Source organism: Lactuca saligna, chromosome 5, assembly GCF_052625555.1.
Source record: "Lactuca saligna cultivar CGN05327 chromosome 5, ASM5262555v1, whole genome shotgun sequence".
Taxonomy (NCBI): Eukaryota; Viridiplantae; Streptophyta; class Magnoliopsida; order Asterales; family Asteraceae; genus Lactuca; species Lactuca saligna.
The window spans coordinates 266474805-266497567 of NC_136421.1; the positions used below are offsets into that span (position 1 = coordinate 266474805).

Below are 22763 nucleotides of genomic sequence, written 5' to 3' on the forward strand. Positions count from 1 at the left end.
TCTTGTGAATTGTAAAGTTTAGTTATTCAAATTATTACACTTTCTGACTACGTACTACTATTACCTAGGAAAATCCTATATTTTCCTACCTGTGTGTGTGTGTGAATTGTTACCGATTCTGATTATGTTAAATGTTATTCCCAGGAAAATCCCATATTTTCCTACCTATGTGTGAAGTCTCTTGAAAGTCTGATTATCCTTATATGTACATTAGTTTTAACACATATATAAAACTAATAATTAAGTATAACGTGTTCATAATCTTGATTGCGAGTCCTTAACCATACTTCAGACTAGATATGACTCGGGTCATGGTCAATATCCTTTTTATGACTTTCGTCACCCTTAAACCTTTCGGTTCGGCTGTAGCTAGCAGCCAGGTGCGAGATTGTCAGTCCCGTATAGATGTATACACTCAAGTCACGCTCTCCTCTGCTCGAAGATTCTGGTTACAGGGTTAGCCCTCCACTCTCTCGTGCCAAGGAAGTGTTACAGAGGACGTGTCTCCAATCTTTAAGATTTCTCTTTACTTCTCGTGCCTAGGGGAAGTAGTATCTATGACTAACTAAGTTCTAATGGAGCCTGTCCTTTACACTCGAGCCTAGGTGTTTTATTAAGGACATTACAAATGTTTTATGTTCTCTAATGGAGTCTGTCCTTCACACTCGAGCCTAGGGTGTTCTATTAAGGACATTACAAATGTTTTATGTTTTCTAATGGTGTCTGTCTTTTACACTCGAGCCTAGAGTGTTCTATTACTGACATTACAATGTTTTATGATCTCTATCAATGTAAGTGTGAACAATCGATTGTGAAACATAACAGTAAATAATAAGAATTGAAATCGTTTGAACAAACAATTCTGCAAATTAAAACAGTTTGTTAGTAGGTTTTCAATTCTTAAAAGTGTGAGAATTATGAAACCATTTAAATGAAATAATGAATTTAAGTACAAGATATTCTTGTACTTTTGCTTGTATATCCTCCCTGAAAACATTTAAAAACCATTGAAAAAAGGTAAGGGTATGAACTCACCGGTTGAGAAACACGTCAGTTCTGGGTTCGCAAACGCACAAGATTCCTATGGATTATGAAATGATATACAAATATATCTAATTAGATTTATAAACTCTAATTAGATATGATATTACACTCCAATGAGCGAAAACACTTCAAAACGAGTGTTTGGAGTGACCCGGGTGACATCTACAGACGTGTATTGATGTGTGGGACTTGGGATTTGAGTTTACTCTTCAAGAGTAAACTCCCTAATGAGTTTTCGGACTCTTATACCATACTTACATGAGTTCACGACCATGAACTCGTGTTTGGGTGTTTTATGGTGCTAAAATGGTCAATATCACTTGGGAAGAGTTGGTACAATTTTATCTAAGGCATGGGATGGAAATTAAATCACCAATGACATTATTTAAGGGAGTTTATGGCCCTAGCATGGAGCTTACGGCCGTAAACTCCTATACTCTCCTTGAATGAGTGATTTAATGTCCCAAGATTAATCACATGTGATTCCAATAATTTTTACAAGCCTTGGTATGAATTTAGGGCACCAAATGACTCATCTTTAGGAGTTTACAGCCCTGGAACATATTCTTGGGGTTTCATGGCCGTAAACACCTAATTGGAGGGTGTTTGACATGTTTAAGGTCCCCAAACTATTTTTAGATGATTCTAGGATTTATTCCAAGGCTATTGGTGTGTTTATATGGCTTTATAACACAAGAAAAAGAGTTTACTCCCCATGAATGAGGAGTTTACGGCCCAAGCTTGTTCTTGGGCAGTAAACTCATGTTTACTCTTCAAAAACCATGTTTAAGGCATTCCAAGTCCATTCCATGAAGTCATCTAGCCATATCTAAGGTCTAATTGAGGTTTGGAAGGGTTTTGTTGCTCAAAAACCCCATTTATATGAGTTTACGGCCTAGGACTGATCTAGGGCCATAAACTCATGATAATGGTCCTAATCTATGGTTTAAACTCGGGTTTGAAGGCTAGAGGGGTTGCATAACAAGTTAGGGAAGTTACCTTGAAGATTTGAAGCCTTAAATTGATGATTTGGACCCTTAAACTTGGATTTAGGAGAGAGGTTAGAGAGAGAGAGAGTTGAGAGATGAAGCAAAAGCTTCAAATGGAAGCTTAGAACACTTTAAATAGTGTTCGGGATTTGGACACGGAGGAATTTTACCCGATACCGGCGTTAGACGGGGCTTTTGGTTGCACCCGATTAAGTTGCTGTAACTCGATGTGGTTGATTCTAGAAATGTTCCGATCACTAATATGAGATGTTAGAATGAGTTCGAAAGGCATTAGGACACCCATTAAGTCATAACATAAAATACACATTAATGACTTAATTAAATGACGGAATAGGAAACGAAATTGGAAACGATGATTGGATTATCGAAATGAGTTACGAAAAGGGTTACAAGCAACGATACGAATTTCGGGTTGTTACATTGTGTTACTTCAACTTTATATTTTGAACAATAATCCATTCAAATTTTGAGTTACATAATGATAATCGATAATACATGAGAAATTTTTTCATATTAGTAAAACATGTTTTTTGACTTTTTTATTATGAAAACTTGAATTTAAAAGTGGTTAAGAGTGTAAAAAAAAAGAGAAACGGTTGTTAAAACCACCTTTTAAATCTATATTACCATAACACTCTAATGTAAACTTATTATCTTGCTAATAAATTTAATTTCTAAAGTACATATGTTTGAATTTTATATGATAAAATATATTTTCGTATTTTTGCATTAACTATGCCGCTTATTGTTGAAATTCGACGCATGATTGGACAACATTGTGATTTCTCCTTCAGCGTCATTCACCTATTCGCCCTCGTTACTTGTGATAATTACATAATAAACTATTTTTTCTAGATTTATTTAATTTACCTATGACATGTATCACGTTCACATGAGTTTATTATTATTATTATTATTATTATTATTATTATTCACATATAGCTTTTTTCCTATAGCTTTTTTTTTCTTTATAAAAAAAATTCTAAAAAAACAAAGTTTTTAAAATTTAATTTTGTACAAAATGAGCACAATTATGAAAATTCGAAAAAAAAATAATATTTATTTTTTTATAAAAAAATGAGAAAAAAAATATTCTCCAAAAATCATAAAAATTTAAATGATATTTACACTTTATATACTAATGACTTTGTAAAAGAATTTTTCAAAAATAAGTTATTGAAATGTTCCATTTTAAACTTAAAGACATATTAGTTTTTATAAAATATAATGGGAATTGTTTTTTATCAAAATTTAATAGAGCAAATGATAGAGTTTTTCGTAGTACTATTTTAATGAGTTTGTAAAAAAAAAGTACTCAAAAAATATATTATTAATTGTATGAACGTTTTGTTTAAATGATTCTAAATTTTTATAAAATATAAGACATGAAATTTTTTGTTTTCCAAATCAAAAATCTTTTTAATGGTTTATCATATATCATATATTTTGAATTTTTTGTAAAAATATTTAAAAAAAAATAAGATAGTTTAAATACGGAATTTTATTTTAAAAGATTATAGTTTTTTTTTCAAAAATACTGAACATAATATGATCCAAAATGGGATGATTCAAAATATTTATAATTCAAAAAAATTTGATGATTCAACATATTTATGATCTTTAATTTGTTATTATCTAAAGTTATTTTGATTCAAATATTTTAAAAGATACATGTTTTTTTAAAAAAATAATATGATTCAAAGTGATATGATTCAAAATACTTACGATCCAAAAAAAATTATAATTAAACACTTTTATAATATTTAACATTTTATGATAAAAATACTTCGATCAAAATATGTTATGATCATTAATCACATATTTTTTACTCAAAATTAAATGATTCAAAAATTATAATAATTCAAAATTTGTTATGAACAAAAACTTTATTTAATTGAATATATTATGATCTAAAATTATTTTATCCAAAATCATATGATCAAAAATACTATAATTCAAAATGATACGATCCAAAAATATTATGATTCTTAATCTATCATAATTTAAAACTTCTATTATTTTAAACTTCAAAAATCGAATCTAAATACAGTCCAAATTAGAAAAAAAAAACATGGAATCATATAAAAAAAATAGAAAATCAAAAAACACAAAAAAGAAACTACAATGAAAAAGAAAGTTAAAGAAATAAAATTAAACGAAAAAACAAAACAAAACAACAAAAAAGAATACATAAAAGTTTGTTGAAATGTGATGATTTGTAAAAAAATGTATTTTAATAAAAAATAATTAAATTATCAAGTAGTAAGATATTTTACTTGATTCGTATGTATATAGTTTGATTTATAAAAAGTAATAAAAAGAATACATTACATACAAATCTGTAAAATAGTAATATAATAATATTAAAAATCAAATGTCATGACATTTATTATTAACGAAATTAAAGTCTTTAATGGATTGGAATATATATATATATATATATATATATATATATATATATATATATATATGTGTGTGTGTGTGTGTGTATGTATGTATGTATACACACACACACACGAGAGAGAGAGAGAGAGAGAGAGAGAGAGAGAACCCTAATTCGTGATATTGAGCCTTATGAGTGTGTGTGAGTGAAAAACGAGTGGTTCTTTGGTGTTTCCTTGAAGAAGTGGAAACTAGAATTGTTTGGTTGAAAGAAGGAACTTTGGATCCAGAAAGAGAACTTCATTCATTTGAGGTATAAAGAGTAATTAAAGGAGATTGTTATTTGTAGGAGTTTCAGAGGAGTTGATCCCAACACCGAGATTTTTGGGATTTGTACTTTGATATTATTGCTATTTTATGACATGCTTTTGGGACATATGATCTATGGTTTTTATGGAATGAAGTAACTTAATTTTTTCTATAAGTTGTCTTATATTTATTTAATTTAAAAATGAATTTTTTGGTCTGAAATTTTGAGATGTTACACGGACGACGCTATATTATCATTTATGATTATAATTGATCCGCTGCGCCAATACGCTGGAAGGTTAGAGCAGCAGATGTGAAATATATAGCTAAGCTTGAATCTATATATATATATATATATATATATATATATATATATATATATATATATATATATATATATATATCGTTAAGTTCAAATGAGAATACTATTTAATGTGAGAACGTGAGAACACTATTTTATGTTACTATTCTACTATTAATTTTGTATATACAACGATATGACATCATTCATCAACGAATATATGAACAAATCATACATTAATATTCACATTAAAATTTTGTATGTACAACTTTATGACATTATTCATCACCGAATATATGAACAATCACATATTTAACATTTACATTAGAATTTACTAAATTACTACACACACACACACATATATATATATATATATATATATATATATATATATATATATATATATAAATTTTATAGTAGATAGCAATATAAATTTGAATATATTCATATTATAATTACTACATTTGAATATATTCATATTCTAATTACTACAATAGTATACATATTAAATTCATAGTAGAATGGTAACATAAAGTAATGTTTTCATGTTCTCACATTAAATAATGTTTTCATTTGAACTTAACGCTATATATATATATATATATATATATATATATATATATATATATATATATAGTAAGAACTCAGACACCCTTTGTTTTGACCCTGACCTGGCCAGTGTCAGACACTCATAAAAACCCAATAATTTTTTTCATCGTAAATTTTATCCAAAACAAATTATGCATCTTTAAAATGTGCATATATAAACATGCTTAAAAAATTTATGATATTTTTAACAAATTTATTTTTTATGATATTTTTTACAAATTTATTTTTTATTATGATATTTTTTTAACAATTAACATAAAGAAAAAAAGTATGATATTTTTAACAAATTTATTTTTTATTATGAAAAATTATTTTACAGATTATAACATCAATAAAAAATGTACAGAATAAATTTTAGAAATTAAATTGTGTAATTATAAATATTAATATAAAAATAATTAGTTTAAACATAAAAGTGAAAGTAGAAAATCTTAATTGGCGTCCAAAAAAAAAAAAAAAAAAAAAAAAGAGGAAACTTAACGTTCCATTGTATTAACTTATTATTCATTAAATATGATTTTTTTTTTTAATTGAGTATCTTAAATGGTTTGCAGCATGGTGTAGATAGAATCCCTTTAGAAATCGCATTAAAAACCATGAAATAGAATCGTTAGTTGGATACGCGAAATAAGGAAATAAAAAATGTTACCGTTAGAAACCTACATATATCGTATATCAGTAATCAATCTGCACTTCCTTCGATCGTTCTTCTCCAACAGCATTAGCAAGCTAACCCATGATAAGTCTTTTCAAGTACCCGTGAATGTCTGTGTTTTGCATATTTTAATTTTCTCTTCTGTTGATTGTCTTGTTCTTCTTCTTTGACAGATTTTTTCCGAGGGTTTTCATTTTGAAAGGCTAACAGTTTCTTATACAATTTTTTCCTACTTGAAAATTAGAGGGTTTTGCACTTCTTGGTTATCGATCAGTTTCTTGTTTTTCATCATGTTCTTCATTTTATGCATAGATAACCTTTAGAATCTTTTGGTTTTGTTTATTTGAAATAGTTTTTGATAGTCGATTGATCCTGCTCTTTAATCTTCTTAAGTTCATTGTTTGGGTTTCTTGGTCAATCATTAAGAACAAGAAGATAGAATGAATCATAATAAATTTTTTGGGGGTTTTCGCCTTTTATCGTAGGGAGGGTTTGATGAATATTTCCGAAAATAGTTGAGAGATGTGTCTTGTTTCGTAATGCTTTGTTAGATGGCTTATCTGTCTCATATAAATATATTATTTTTTGAATTTATTCATCTACAAGCGTGTTTTCATTCTGGGTTTCTCTAGATGAGCAATTCCAAGTTATTTTTCTTCAATGATATAGGTTCAGTGATTATCTCCACGAACCTGTTTATTTTGTGGATATTATATATTATACCTTACAGGAGACAGATTGGAATGATGATGATTTTGAAGTATCTTTGTTTCCATATTGGTCTTTATGTGCATGTTTTCTCTCTTTTGTTGCAGTGTAATGATTCTGTTCTTGAAATCTGAGATTATTAACAACCTTTTGATTGTGAATCTTAAGATCATCTCATTCAGTCATATTTCATCTCTGTTTTTACATGTTTCAGATCTAGATTATCTGTTTATAACAGTGAGTAATGAAGTCTAAATTATTAACTACTGATTTGAACTTAAGTTCACTTTCTTTTCCCTTATTATGCAAGCTTTTGTGTGGTCACCTTTTTATAGTTTCCAGTTAAATGTTTTTCCTTTTCGAGTTCTTTCTGTGTTGCTCATATATGTTTGTAGACTATTTTCACGTGTTTAGGTTATTAATTATCTTTATTTTGTTGGCTAAGCTTTTAATGTATTCTGTTGTTGTTTAAAAGATAAAGGGACATCAGTGTCACTTGTAGCTTTTACTAGTTTCCAGTTAAATGCTTATATGAATCATGAGTAGTGTGGTCAGGAATTTCTTTCTTTGATGCTATGGTTTTTTTTTTTTTTTTTTTTTTCCAACTGTTTGTGTGTTCTACACTATTTAATTAGTGTCATATTCATGCTATGGAATGTATATTTTTTTTGGCTTAATGGGTTAAGCACTTAATCTGGAGAGCTATATATGACTGTTTCTATTTTGAATCTTATGATGACTAAATGTTTTTTACTCATATTTAGTTCTCATCAAGTCTTCATTCAGACCCTCGATTCATAGCAGTGTGTGTAGATTGTTAGCCTTTTGAATATTAATATTAAGAGCATCTCATTCTTTTTCTACAGTTCCTATGATGGCAACAAATGCATGTATGGATCCAAAGATTCAATTCTTGTCTGTTTTTTTTTTTTTTTTTCATTATGAATCTTAATAACTTGTAATTTATTTATTATAATACAGGTGTGCTATATATAGTGGAGGAAAATACTGAAAGTCAGCTCTTGTCAACTGCAGTTTGTCTGGTTTGTCCATTCTTATTCATATATTCCCAAGAAATGTCTATTCAACTCATGTCTTTGTTTATCATATGTTTTTTTTCATCTGTCACTTGTCTTGTTCTCGATTCTTCTTTGATGGGTTTATTTGAAGGGTTTTGATTTTTGAATGTTAGAGGTTCCTTGTATAATTCTTTTGCTTTTCCTTAACAAGGGAGTATTTTAGATGGTTCACATTTTATGACTATTTTGCCCACGTTTTTGTATTTTTACTAATTCTTTTGTACATGAACTCACAACAATGAACTTTGAATCGAATGATCCAGACATCCATTTTACTTCTCATGAACTGTATCGTATTTCTTATTAGGAGTCAACTTGATTGATGTTAAATCAGTTCTCTTAACATTTTTTTTTCCTTATTTCAACTTATGTTTTGGTCTTTTCTATCTTGCTCATATTTGCAGGAAGGACATTATGTTAAAAACAACTCGACTAATAGCCTGAATATGATGTCCCTCTTGTAGACTATTTTCATGTGTTTAGGTACCACTTTCAGGTATATTATTCATCTTTTTATTTTGTTGGCTAAACTTTTAATTAATGTATTCTGTTATGGTGAGATATTTTCTCAGTGTGGATGTGTCTGATTTCAGCTCTCTCTTTCTCTCTTTTATTGCAGTGTACTGATTCTCTTATTGAATCATAAGATCATCTGAGCTTTTTATATAGTTGCTATGATGACTAAATGCAGCTATGTTTTACTCATATTTACTTCTCATCAACTCTCTATTCAGACACTCGGTTCATAGCAGTGTCTGTAGATTATTAAAATTTTAGTTTTGAATCTTAAAATAGGTGGAAAAAGAAATATTAAATTAGGATTAGAACTTAAAAAATGTCTTCCAAAGTTAGAAGCTATTTTTTTTGTCTTCTGGAAAAAGATGTCAACAAGACCTTTTTATATCCTTTGTCTTCTGAAAAGCAAACAGTCTTTTTCACAAATGTCTTTCCTCGCGTAGACATAAGAGGTCAAAAAGACCTTTTGGCAAAAAACAAACAAACACCACTTTAGATTATATTAGAATCATCTTATTCTTGTTCTACAGTTTCTATGGTGGCAACAAATGCAAATGCATGTTTGTCCTTTCTTATTCACCTATTTTTCTTTCCATCATCTTCAGATGCCTGAGGTCTTTTTCTTTAGTTCATGACTTTTTTTCCCCATTATTAACCTTTGTCCCATTTCTTTCACACATGTTTATCCTTGATTTTCTTTTAAATTAGTTTGTTTGTGTCTCATGTCAAGAGAGAGGGCTTATTCGAATGGCTTTACTATCCTGTGTTAGTATATAATACCATTCTATATAACTGAGAATAAATTTATGAAAGCTTAATTGATTATGAATCTTAAGATCATCTCATCTTTTTTCTGTTGTTGATATGGTGGTGCCAAATGTTTTATTCATACTTTTTCTCTGGTTGTGGAATTAGCAATTTCCCTCTTCTTTTAACCTAAATCAGTTATCTGTATGATCTCAGAGGAATCGACTACAAGTTGTTAATAATATTGTTCATTTTACTCTGTTTGTGTGTATTTCTGCTTATAGTCTATGGATCAGGAACTGTAGGTTACTTGATTAACTTTGTTTAACTTTTTTTCTCTAATAGGTTATTTGTAAGCTTCTCATGAAGAATAATTTGATAGGAGCAACACACTGGGATATGTATATAGCAAAAATGCAAGGTTGAGAGGTATTGATGTTTTTAATTATAAGAAATTTCTTTTGAATGGTAGTGTTTGATTTGAGTGATGTTTTTATTTATGTTTATATTTGTGGTTCAAGGTTTGGTTTGGGAATATCCCTCTATTATTTGTTTGATTATGTGCTTTAACTATTTACTAGCTTTTCATTTAATTGATATTGTAGGGCTTAAAACTAAGTGTAAGTAAGGTCTAATGTTTTGTTTTAATAAGGCTTTAGTGTAAATATGTTAAAGTGCCTTCCTCTTGACTTTTATCTTCAACTTGGAGTAGAGGTTTATATTCTTCCTAAGTTTTGCTTTAGCTTCCGCATTGGCATAAAGCATAATCATGTTTTTATACTCATTATAAATATTTAGTTCTCATCAACTCTTTATTCAGACACTCAATTCATATTTCATAGCAGTGGAGATTATATTAACCTTTTGATTTATAATCTTAAGAGCATCTCGTGAATGAATGGTGGAAAATTGCTATTGAGTCCTTTTTTATTCACCTACTTCTCTTCCATCCTCTTGAGATTTCTTTAGTTAATGACTTTTTCTTTTATTAACCTTTTCATTACGAATCTTAATTGCATCTAATTTATTTATATGTTTGCTATAGTGGAGGGAAATACACACACACACACACACACACACACACACATATATATATATATATATATATATATGTTTACTCAACCTTTGCTTTGTGGTAAATTGCTTCCATTCTTATTATTTACCCCCTTTATTCATGCTCATGTGCATCCTATCTTATAGATTTTACATTTTTTTTATGAAAGTTAATCTTGTTTTTTCATATTAATATATTTTTATTTGTTCAGTACCTTTTTGATTTGTTTGTTTGGTAGGAAGCTATCCCATGAAATGATTCATGTCTCTTCTACCCATGTCTGTGTTTTTTATATTTTGTTTTTTCATCTGTAAGCTGTCTTCTTCTTTTTTCATCTGTTAAATGACTTGACCTTATAGAGTTCTTAAGGGTAGTAGACGGGGAACTACATGATAATTTGATTCAGAAAATCATAGAAATAACTATTCTATTACTCCACTGTTTTCAAAGTGATACATTGGCATTTTAATTTTAAAAATCTATCGGATTTTTCATTATTAAGGCATTTTTTCTTTATGAAATCTATCAACTATAGCATTGTACTTTCCTTTTTTATATAGTTAGCGTATTTCTATGTAAAAAATGATCCCATTTGTATCATTGCACTTTGAAAACATTGTAACATTCAAGTATTTTCTTCTTAAGGCATTTTACTTTGAAAATTCAACCAATTTATTTTTATGTACTTTGTTGTTGGAGTAGAAATTTATTAAGGGGATAAATGGGTATCACTTATATCACATTTATTTTTCTTTAATGATTATCTCCATTAACTTGTCTATTTTGTGGATATATAATCTAATGATGATGATTTTGAAGTATCCTTGTTTCTATAAAGGTCTTTATGCGGTACTCTTAAGTTTTATTTATTTATTTATTTTTTAAATCTTCTATTCCTTTTGATCATGATGCCTTAGTTTTATCTTTTTTCTACAGTTGCTATAGTGGCACCAATTGCACATATGTTTGAAAATCTCATGTTAGTAATGAGTAACTTTCAACTGATTTGAGGGGCAATTCTGTCATTGTGTGTCTTTTATATACGGAAGAGAGGAGTTAGTTGGAGGTAGGTTTTGATTGTTAGAGAAGTCATTGAGATCTGAATGATAGAAGCTGTAATGTAATCATTCAGCTATGTTGGAATACAGTTGAGCCCTAATTCTTGTGTTCTAGATCATTCACCTTTTGATTATAAATCTAAAGATCGCCTCATGCACATTTATTATTATGTTCCTGTCAACTCTTGCGTGGTGGTAAATTAATTGCAAGTGAGCTGGATCTTTTTTCAACTCTTGGATGATGGTAAATTGTATCATATCTTCTTAATTAATTGTTAAACTTTTGATTATAATCCTAAGATCATATGAACTCTTTCCTACATTCATTCCTATGCATGATGGTATGTATCTATATTCAGTATTTTAATACATTGCCTTCTTATTTGGAGATAATATAAGCTGTTTATATAGTTTTCAGTCAAATGTTTTTTTCCTTCTTGAAACATCCCAAACGTAGTAATGTAATGAACTTTCATCATCCTGTACTTGAAATCTAGATCATATACCTTTTGTATGGATCCTAAGATAGTTTCATCTTTTTTTTTTTTTTTCTACAGTTGAATATGTTTACTCAAATGCAGTTGCAAACAACTGAACATGTTTGCCTGCTCCATTCATTTGTGCTCCTACTCGTTATATCTATTTATAGCAATGTTATGAACTTTCTTCATTTTGCAATTGAGCATTTATAGATTCTTAAACTTTCATCTTTTTTCTGCAGTTGCCACAGAGGCCCCAAAGTCCATGCATGTTTACTCAGATTCACCTCTTGTCAACTCTTGCATGCATCCTGCATATTTAAATCATTCTAATCAACTTTCACCATTCTGTGCTTCATATCTATATTATATTATATTATCAACCTTTTAATTGTAAATCTAAACATATTGCCTCATGCACAGGTTATTTTCTTTTCAACTCTTGCAATTGAGCTTTTTGTCTTTTTTTTTTCCCACCTATCTTTAGGCATCCGATCTGTTTATAACAGACTAGTGAAGTTTCACCATTCTGTTATTGAAACTTTTAATTTTGGATCATCGTATGAGTTTATCGTTTTGCACTTAATGCATGTATATTTACTCTTATGTGTTTTGCTTTTTTGGGTTTGTGGTTGAAAGTTGTGGAGCACAAGCATGAGAGTTGTCTTCCATTTTGGTGAGATGCTTTCTCTCTTCTATTGCAGTGTAATGATTCTGTAAGTCAGTTTTATGGTGAAGCAGCCAAAATGTAGTAATGTTGTGAACTTTCATGATTCAGTATTTTAATTATATATACCTTTTGTACAGATCCTAAGATAGTTACATTGTTTTTCTACAGGAGAAGGAAAGCTTTGTGAATTATCCTGATGTAGTAAGTTTAATAGTAAGGGTATCTTGGTCATAAGTCTTAGCAAGTCAGTTTTATTCAAACAGTTAGAGCAGCATAACTGGATTTCTCCTAGGCAAGTTAGTTTTATGTCTATACTCAAACAGTAAGGGTATCTTTTCATCGTCTTCAGATGCCTGGGGTCTTTTTTTTTTTTTTTTTTAACACTTGTCCCATTTCTTTCAAACATGTTTATCCTTGATTTTCTTTTAAATTAGTTTGTTTATGTCTCATGTCAAGAGAGAGGGCTTATTCGAATGGCTTTACTATCCTGTGTTAGTATATAATACCATTTTATATAACTGAGAATAAATTTATGAAAGCTTAATTGATTATGAATCTTAAGATCATCTCATCTTTTTTCTGTTGTTGATATGGTGGTGCCAAATGTTTTATTCATATTCATAACTAGTCATTGTGGAATTAGCAATTTCCCTATTCTTTTAACCATTTGAGCCATACTTTTTCTCTGGTTGTGGAATTAGCAATTTCCCTCTTCTTTTAACCTAACTTGGGACTTGTACTCTAAATTTTTAAGAACCATTAAAATCAGTGCACTGTATGATTTCAGAGGAATCGACTAAAGATTGTTAATATTGTTCTTTTTACTCTGTTTGTGTATTTCTGCTTATAATCTATGAATCAGGAACTGTAGGTTACATGATTATATGAATATGGTGTTTATGTGAATGATGATTTGTGGGTTTACTCAAAGTGTGTGTAAGATGCTTTAATCACTCCTGAAAGTCATGCTTTTAGCTCATTGCCTAATTGGTATGTTGATTTCAAGAATCTGTGTATATTTTTACTAACTCTGTACAAGAACTTTGGAGCATTTAAATGATCTGGACTTCCATTTTACTTCTCATGAACAGACAAACTCACAACCAAAGACATGTTTCAAGATCAGATGTTATGAAAGGTTTTAAAGCTCAAAGGTATGTAATTTTCCATTCAACAACATTGACTTGGACCTAACTGAGAGTTATTTATCTGATGCAGAATTGATTATTTAAAGGCCACAATAATTTATGAAATTTCTGTTATTGATGAGGTTCCACCAAAAAGAACTGTAAACAAAATAAAAATCAACATTTAACATTTCCTGTTAGGTGAAAGAAATAACTGTATATTTGAAGAAGCTATAAGAATATGACTATCCTACCCTTCATGTGCAGAAAAATGATCATGTTTACAAATCATTTTTTGGATATCTTGAACATGTGTAGAAATTAAAGAGCACAAGGGTGTCAAGGAAGTCTATCATGAGGTAAACTTCTCTAAGCTTTTCTATTTGTATTTTTTGTTTGATATAATTATCCCACCCCTTTTATTCTTTTTAATTTTGAATATTCTAAACATCTGTTATTTTGTTGTGTCTTCTTAAATCTTGTCAATTTATTTATGCAGGTATATATTTTCTTGTGTTGTGTGTATTAGTTTACATTGATTGGCATTTCAAACCAAAATTACAGCAATGCATTTTACTTATAATGGAAATCTATCAAGTTTTTACCTCATCAAGGCATTTTTTTTTGAATAAAAAAAAAATACTATCTATAGCGTTGTACTTTATTTAATGAATTTTTCCATTATGAATTTTTAAATGTTACTTTGATCTTCTCAACTTTTAACATCGTGCATTTTAGTTTTCTTTCTGTTACAACATTATAACTTTCAAATATTAGCTTGTCAAGGCATTTTACTTTTGAAAATCTATCATATTTTTCAAAATGAGTTATTTTATTTTGACAGACTAATAAATTCTTTATGATTACATTTACTTCTCTTCAATCATATAGCTGGAATGATGTATACTTTTGTGAATATGTATTAATTTTTTTTGGAAAGTATTTAGTCTCATTGAGAAAGAAACATGCTTTATCTGTACAGTAGTTTTCTCCATACAAACCATTTCACCCATTCAGCCACTTTACCATGTCTGTATTTTTTAAATTTATTTGGATTTTGGTTATTGTTGATAACAGTCTTTTGGTGAACATGAAGCTCTTTAGGTTGTTTAATTTTGTTATAAATCTTAATATCACATCTTGTTTTTTTTGAAGGGTTTTGATTTTTAATTGGCAGAGGTTCCTTCTATAATTCTTTCCTACTTGAAAATTAAGGTCATTGAGCTTCTTGGTTATCATCATGCTCTTCATTTTATACAGTACATAGATAATCTTTTAATTTTTTGGTTTTATTTATTTGTAATAAATATATTTGATAGTTGATTGATCCTACTCTCTATTCTTTTTAAGTTCCTTGTTTGAGTTTGTTGATCAATTATTTAGAATAAAGAAGATAGATAATGAAACACAGTGAGTTTTTTGGGGGGTTTTCTCCTTGTAGCTTTTTGGGGTCATGCAATTTCATTTTTTGTGTAGTTTCATTTTAACTATCAGAATTCAGATATGTGTATCATAGGGAGGGGGTTTGATAAAGGGATATGGGTATCACTTATATAACATTTATTTTTCTTCAACGTGTTTCCTTTTTTGGGTTTCAGTTCTTTCTTTCTCTCTTTTATTGCAGTGTAATGATTCTGTTCTTGGAATTTAAGATTATAATTAACTTCTTGATTGTGAATCTTAAGTTCACTTTGTTTTCCCTTCTTTTTCATGTCTCTCTATAAGGTTTTACGTGCTCACCTATTTATAGTTTTTACTAGTTTCCAGTTTATTATTTCCCCTTTTTGAGTTCTTTCCATGACCTTGTTTATGTTGTTATACATGAGCTATGCAGTAATATATTTGCCTTCTTATCTGGAGATGGAACTTGTTCATTTTTCTTGAAATCTTGATTGTTAAACCTTTAATTATGAATGCTAAGATCATTTGTGCTTTTTTCTTCAATTCATATTGTACTACTTAATGCATGTGGATATTGTTCTTGTCAACTCATAAATGGTGTTAAATTGCAATTGAGATAGTTTGTTGTTTCTTATTCGCCCACTCTTATTCATTTTACTAGCATCCTATCTATGAAGCAGTGCAATGAACTTTTAGCATTTTGCATTTAGGAATTTATTGTTCTTCTATTCCTTTTGATCATGATGCCTTGGTTTTATCTTTTTTCTATGGTTGCTATAGTGGCACCAATTGCACATATATATTTAGTTCTATTCCCTAAGGTTCACTTACACAAGAAGGAATAAGACTTAGAGTTGACTATGTTTGAAAATCTTATGTTAGTAATGAGTAACTTTTAACTGATTTGAGGGGCAATTCTGTCATTGTGTGTCTTTTATATACGGAAGAGAGGAGGTAGGTTTTGATTGTTAGAGAAGTCATTTCCTTGTGAGAGATCTGAATGATATAAGTTGTAATCATTCAGCTATATTTGAGCCCTAATTCTTGTGTTCTAGATCTAGAGTAAATCATATAAATATAATTCATTTTGCACTTAAAATTTTATATTACTGACCTTCTAGTATGTTAAATTTTTTATCCTTATTATATATAACACTTGTATTGCCCAAAAACGAATTTTATCTTCGTGGTTTCATTTTCTGTTGGATTTGGACTTTACGCCCAAACTAAATCCATGTAAAATGACTAAACTGCCCACATTTTTTTTTATATTTTTACTATTTCACAACAATGAATTTTGAAGTAAATGATCCAGACCAGACTTCCATTTTTACTTCTCATGAATTGTATCATATATATGTCTTACTTCTGTTCCTAAATATTAATTCTATGATTTGTAGTTTTTACTAGTTTTTTCAGGTAAATGGTTTTATCCTGGTTTAATAACTATGGAATGTATATTTAGTGTTCTTAGTTGGAGATATGAGTTGTATATTTCTCTTGTATGTGCATCGATTTTACTTTGTGTCGAAATCCTTTCATCTTTTTAATATTTTACTGTAATGAGGAAAAGTTCAATGTTGTTGATGACTTTCTTCTGGTTTTCCTTAACAACAAATTAAGGGAGCTTTTTATGTTGTTTATTTGTTTGGTGAAGCATCCTAAAAATTAAAGTGTATTGAGCTTTCAGCATTCTATATATACAAAATTAAAAACGATAATATTAACCTTTTCCTTTTGATATTAATATTAAGATCATGTCATCTTTTTTCTACAGTTGTGATGGTGGCACAAAATGCATGTATGTTACAGTTCTTGTCAACTCGTGTATGTTGCTAAATTGCAATCTAGATTTTTAACCTTTTTGATTATGAATCTTAAGATCATAATATTTAGTTATTTGAAAGCTATGGATGGTGTTTTTCTGATGCTCTCTATAAATATAATGGTCTTTATGTGCATGTTTCCTTTTTTGGGTTTCTAGTTGAAAGTTGGGGAGCACAAAGGAGATGAGAGTTGTCTTCCATTTTGGTAAGATGGATGTTTTATCTCTTTTATTGCAGTGTAATGATTCTGTTCTTGAAATCTAAGATTATTAACAACCTTTTGATTGTGAATCTTCAGATCATCTAATTTTTTTTTTTTTTTTTTTTTTTTTTTATAGTTGCTATGATGACATCAAATGCACTTTTTTAATCATCCACTCTACTCGTATTCAAAGTCATCCTATCTTTTTTATAACCATGTAATTAACTTTCATGATATACTACTTGAAATCTAAAATTACTAATGAGCATAAGTTCAGTTTGTTTACCCTTCTTCTTCATAAGCTTTTAGGTTCTCACCTTTTAAGATTGTTTTTCTACAGAAGAAGGAAAGCTTAGTGAATTACCCAGATGTATATGTTTTATACATGCAACTCATCATTTCTCAAAATGTATATGTTTTATACATGCAACTCATCATTTCTCAAAATATATTGTCAATGCGCGATGGGCAATCACCTACTTAATAGGTGGAAAAAGAAATATTATATTAGGATTAGAACTTAAAAAATATCTTCCAAAGTTGAGAGGAAAGCTTAGTGAATTACCTTTCTTTATCCTTTGTCTTCTGAAAGCTTAATTGATTATGAATCAGGCAAGGTTGAGAGGTATTGATGTTTTTAATTATAAGAAATTTCTTTTGAATGGTAGTGTTTGATTTGAGTGATGTTTTTATTTATGTTCAAGGTTTGGTTTAGGAATATCCCTCAATAGTTGGATTTGTAGGTAGACTTTGTTGTCTTTTTCGTCCCATAAAATGAGTCTTGGATCAAGATAAGTTTCATAAAACCTATATAATAAGCCCATATCTACATATGAATTTCTCAATATAAAAGAATGTCTATACTTATTAAAGTGTGTTTTTTTAACTGAAAAGTCTTGACAAAACTTCTATAGCTGGTAAGTTTCATTGCGAAAACTGTTTTTTTCTTCTTTTTTTTACTTACTTCACAGAAGATGGTGTCACATTTCTTGTTTGTCTTATGATAAATGCAATAAATGACAATGTACTTTCATTGATGTGTTTATTATAGCATCATAAATTGATAAGCCCCAACTAATTCTAGAGTGCTTTTAGTTGGTTTGGTTATTGGATTTATTCTGTTATCTTTTTGGCTTTAGGGGTAGAATGGTCTTTTTGGTATTTTGGCTGTTTAGTTGGTGATTTCAGATTTATTCATTGTACCTTAAGAGCAATGCAATTTTTCTTAAATTTATTCAGGACATAATGTTAGAATTTAAGGGGCACAAATAGGTGACTTCTCTGTTCTTCTATTAATTAATGATTTCCTTTTTCGTATCCTTACCCTTGCATGGTTTTAAAGCTAAATTTCACTTTTCAGCCCCTCTATTATTTGTTTTATTATGTGCTTAAACTAACTTGTAGTTTTTACTAGCTTTTTAATTAAATGATTTTGTAGCGCTTAAAACCAAGTGTAGGGTCTAATGTTTTGTTTTAATAAGGCTTTAACTGTAATTCACCTACTTCTCTTCATCGTCTCGAGATGCTTTGGGTCTTTTTCTTTACTTGATGAAAATTTCTATTATTAACCTTCTTTTCATTATGAATCTTAATAACATCTAATTTGTTTATACAGTGACTATTTTGGAGGAAAACACATGTATGGATAAAATGATGTATACATAATATAGTGGCTAATTCTTATTTTACCCTATTTTATAGTTTCTTTCCCCTTCTTAAAGTTAATCTTAAAATGGATTATGATCTAATCCCATATTTATTAATATATCTTCATTTCCTTTTAGATTTGTGTGCTCTTACACTATTTAGTACTATATTCATACTATGGAATGTATATTTAGTGTTTCTTTTTGATTTAATGACTTAATCTGGACATCTATATAGCATGTTTACTTAGGTTTTTTTTTTTAAAAATAAAAAAATGACTTCTCTTCCATTATTGATCCTTTCTATTTTGAATCTTAAGATCATCTCAGCTTTTTTATATAGTTGCTATGATGTTTTACTCAATTTTCTCCTTCTATCTTTTTAAGACAGCAGTTTAGTAGATTTGAATTTTAATCTTTAGAGCATCTCCTTCTTTTTCTACAGTTTCTATGCATGTATGCATCCAAAATAGCTCACTACAAAAACATATTCTTGGTGACAATTTGTAATTAATGCAGGTAGCTATCAAAAAACTATCATATTATTCACTTTTAAGGCATTTTATTTTGAAAATTCTACCAATTATAGCATTGTACTTTTTCTGTATATAATAAGCATATTTCCCTTTAAGAAAATATCCCATTTGTAGCTTTGCGCTCTTCAGTTTTATTGGTGTTAAACATTGTAACTTTCTTCTCAAGGCATTTTATTTGAAAAACATATCATTTTTTTTTCTAGTCAAGGCACAACTTTGAAAAATCAACTCATTGTTAGCATGACACTTTTTTTTTTTTTGTTACAATATTAAAACCTTTCAAATGTTTCCTTAAATATGTATCATATTTAAAATGTTAAAGTATTTTCTTATCAAGGCATTTTAATTTTGAAAACCGTATCATTTTTTTTTTGTAACAAGGCATTTTACTTTGAAAAACCAACCCATTTATAACATCGTACTTTTCAGTTTTCTTTCTGTTGCAACATTATAACTTTGAAAATTTATCTTGTCAAGGCATTTTACTTTTAAAAATCCATCATATTTTTCAAAATGAAGACATTTATGCTGACAACTCTACCAGTTATAGCCTTGTGTTTTCAGTTTTCCTATAAAAAGCACGTCCCTTTAAAAAATCATCCATTCCGTAGCATTTGACTTTTTCAGTCTCCTTTTTTTTTATTTATTTATTAAATAGCATTATACTTATTAAAATTTTCCTAACAAGTCATTTTACTTTGAAAAATACAAACAATTTTATTTTATCAGTACTTTTTTTTTTTTTGAAAAATCTGCCAATTAGAGCATTGTAATCAAGAATTTTAACAATTCTGTTGATAACAATGTTTTGGTGACAGTGGAGCTTTTCTTGGTTGTTTAATTGTTGTTGAAGCAAAACTATTATATAATATTTGTGTTTAACTAAATTACCTGTTATAGCATTGTATTTTCAGTTTTTCTTTTTTTAGCAGTTTACCTATTAAATTTTTCTTAAAAAAGCATTTTACTTTGAAAAATCCAAGCAATCTTTTATCAATACAGTTTATTTTGAAAAATCGACCCAATTTCAGCATTGTAAGCTCATTTTCTTTTGAAAAATCGATCCAATTTCAGCATTGCACTATTCAGTTTTCTTTATGTTAGAGCATTTTAACTTTATATATATATATATATATATATATATATATATATATATATATATATATATATATATATATATATATATATAGCACTGCACTTTTTAAATTTCTTTTCGTTACAACATTAGTTTCTTCATATAAAGGCACTTCACCTTCATAATTCATTTTTTTTTATAAATATTAAGGCTTTTTCCCTTTGAACAATCAACCGAATTAAGCAGTGTATTTTTAAGTTTTCTTTCTGTTGCAACATTATAACTTTGTAATTTTTTCTTATTATGAGATTTTACTTTGAAAAATCAACCCATTTATAGCATTGCACTTTTTGTTTTTCATTATGTTATAGCATTTTAACTCTCATGCTTTCCTAATAAAGCATTTTAGTTTAAAAAAATCTGTCACTTATAGTATTGTACTTTCAGTTGTTTAAAAATCAACCCACTTATAACTTTTCAATTTTTAGTTTTATTTGTGTTGCAACATTCAAGCTTTTTCTTATAAAATCTATCAGTTATGGTATTGTACTTTCAGTTTTTTTTATTATAAGTTTTCAATTTTTAGTTTTTTCTTATCAAGGAAATTTACTTTGAAAAGGGTATCAATTTTTTATTATCAAGGCATTTTGTTTTGAAAAATTAACCCATTAATAGCATAACGCTTTTTAGTTTTCTTTCTGCTACAACATTATAACTTTCAAAATTTATGCTAGTAAGGCAATTTAGTTAAAAAATAAATCATATTTTTCAATATCAAGGCATTTTATTTTGAAAAATCTATAATTATAACACTATACTATCATTTTCTTTATTATGAGCACATTTAACTTAAAAAAATCCCAATTATAGCATTGCACTCTTCAGTTTTCTTTCTATTATTACAGCATTTTAACATTCAAATTCTTTCATGCCAATGAAATTTACTTTGAAAATTCTATGGATTATAGCATTGTACTTTCAGTTTTTTTTGTATAACTTTCAAATTTTGCTTTATCAAATCATTTTATTTTGAAATATTTATCAAATCTTTTCTTTCAGGGCATTTTACTTTGAAAAATCAATCAATTATTTTTTCTTTCAATGCATTTTATTTTTGAAAATCCATCATTTTCGTTTTCGTTTTTATCTATTTTGTTTTGAAAAATCTATCAGATGTTTTTTTATCAAAGCATTTCATTTCAAAAATCTACCAATTATATCATTGCATTTGGTTGGATGAAATTTTACTTGTGTTCAATGATAAAGGTACATTGATGTATAATTTTGTCAATGAGCTGCCTTCTTATTTGGAAACAGATGTTATGTTTTCTTGTCTTTACACTGAATTTACTTTCTTGGAATTTGTTTCTTACTTTTTTATCTGTTACTGTAATCAAGAATTTTAACAACTTCCTTAATAACAATCTTATGGTGACAATGGAATGGAGCTTTTTGTTGTTGAAGCAAAACCAAAAGAACTTTTTCTTTTTTTTTTTTGTTATGAATCTTAATATCATCTTGTTTTTTCTTATAAATGCTATAATAAAAGAAAATATACATTTGTTTTCATCTTCATGTGCATCCTTTCTATTATTTTTGCAGTTTTTGGTATTATTTGATGTTTTTTTTTGTCTTTATTTTTGCACTTAGTGATATTTTGATGTGGCTGTTTTGCTCATAAATGTTTTCTGTAATATCTCTTTTCTATGATAATATGAGCTTATGTCAGGAGACCCCATTTTTAAATTAACTCGATTATTGTCCTGATTTCTCTTATAGACTAATTCATTAAGAAACTGACATGCTCTTATATAATTTTTTAAGTGGAATGAATACCTGAAACATCATACATTATCTATCCTGTATTAATACATTTGCATGGAATTCAATATGGAAAATGAATCTTAAGAACATCTAATTTGTTTATGCAGTTGCTTTAGTCTTAATTGGAAACTCAGTTCTTGTCAATTGTTAGTCTGTTCTTATTTAAATGTCTTATCTATCCTGTATTAATATATTTTCATTTGTTTACTAACCTTTTGGATTTATTCATTAGGAAGCAAACTTAAAAAAAAAATGTCTCTTCAACCCATGTTTCTTTGGTGGATTTTTTCCAAGGGTTTTTGTTTTTGAATGACATAGGTAGGTAGGTAGGTTCTTTATATAATACTTTCCTATTTGAAAATTGAAAATTAGGGTCTTAATTTGAGTTTCTTGTTTTTCATTATATATGTTCTTCATTTTGTACAGAGATGATACAGAGTGAATCATAGTAAAATTTTGGAGTCATGCTATTTCATTTTTTGCTATACTTAAGGTTTTCCCTGTT

At 28.3% G+C, this 22763-nt stretch overlaps 1 long non-coding RNA gene across 9 annotated transcripts in view; it reads left to right on the plus strand.

Moving 5' to 3' along the window:
• LOC145047714 (uncharacterized) overlaps positions 1–22763 on the plus strand; it is a 45633-nt gene that overhangs the window by 19376 nt on the left and 3494 nt on the right. For 4 of the 9 annotated variants that reach the window (XR_013682350.1, XR_013682349.1, XR_013682352.1 and 1 more), the window contains exons 4-9: positions 8000–8061; positions 8502–8593; positions 9706–9789; positions 12194–13611; positions 13713–13775; positions 14016–14107. This is a non-coding gene — a long non-coding RNA (uncharacterized LOC145047714). Of the gene's footprint in view, positions 1–7999; positions 8062–8501; positions 8594–9705; positions 9790–12193; positions 13612–13712; positions 13776–14015; positions 14108–14903; positions 14964–16926; positions 16977–17133; positions 17181–17313; positions 17447–22763 lie in introns of those variants that run through there. The other 5 variants (XR_013682348.1, XR_013682351.1, XR_013682346.1 and 2 more) reach the window with 4 other exon arrangements.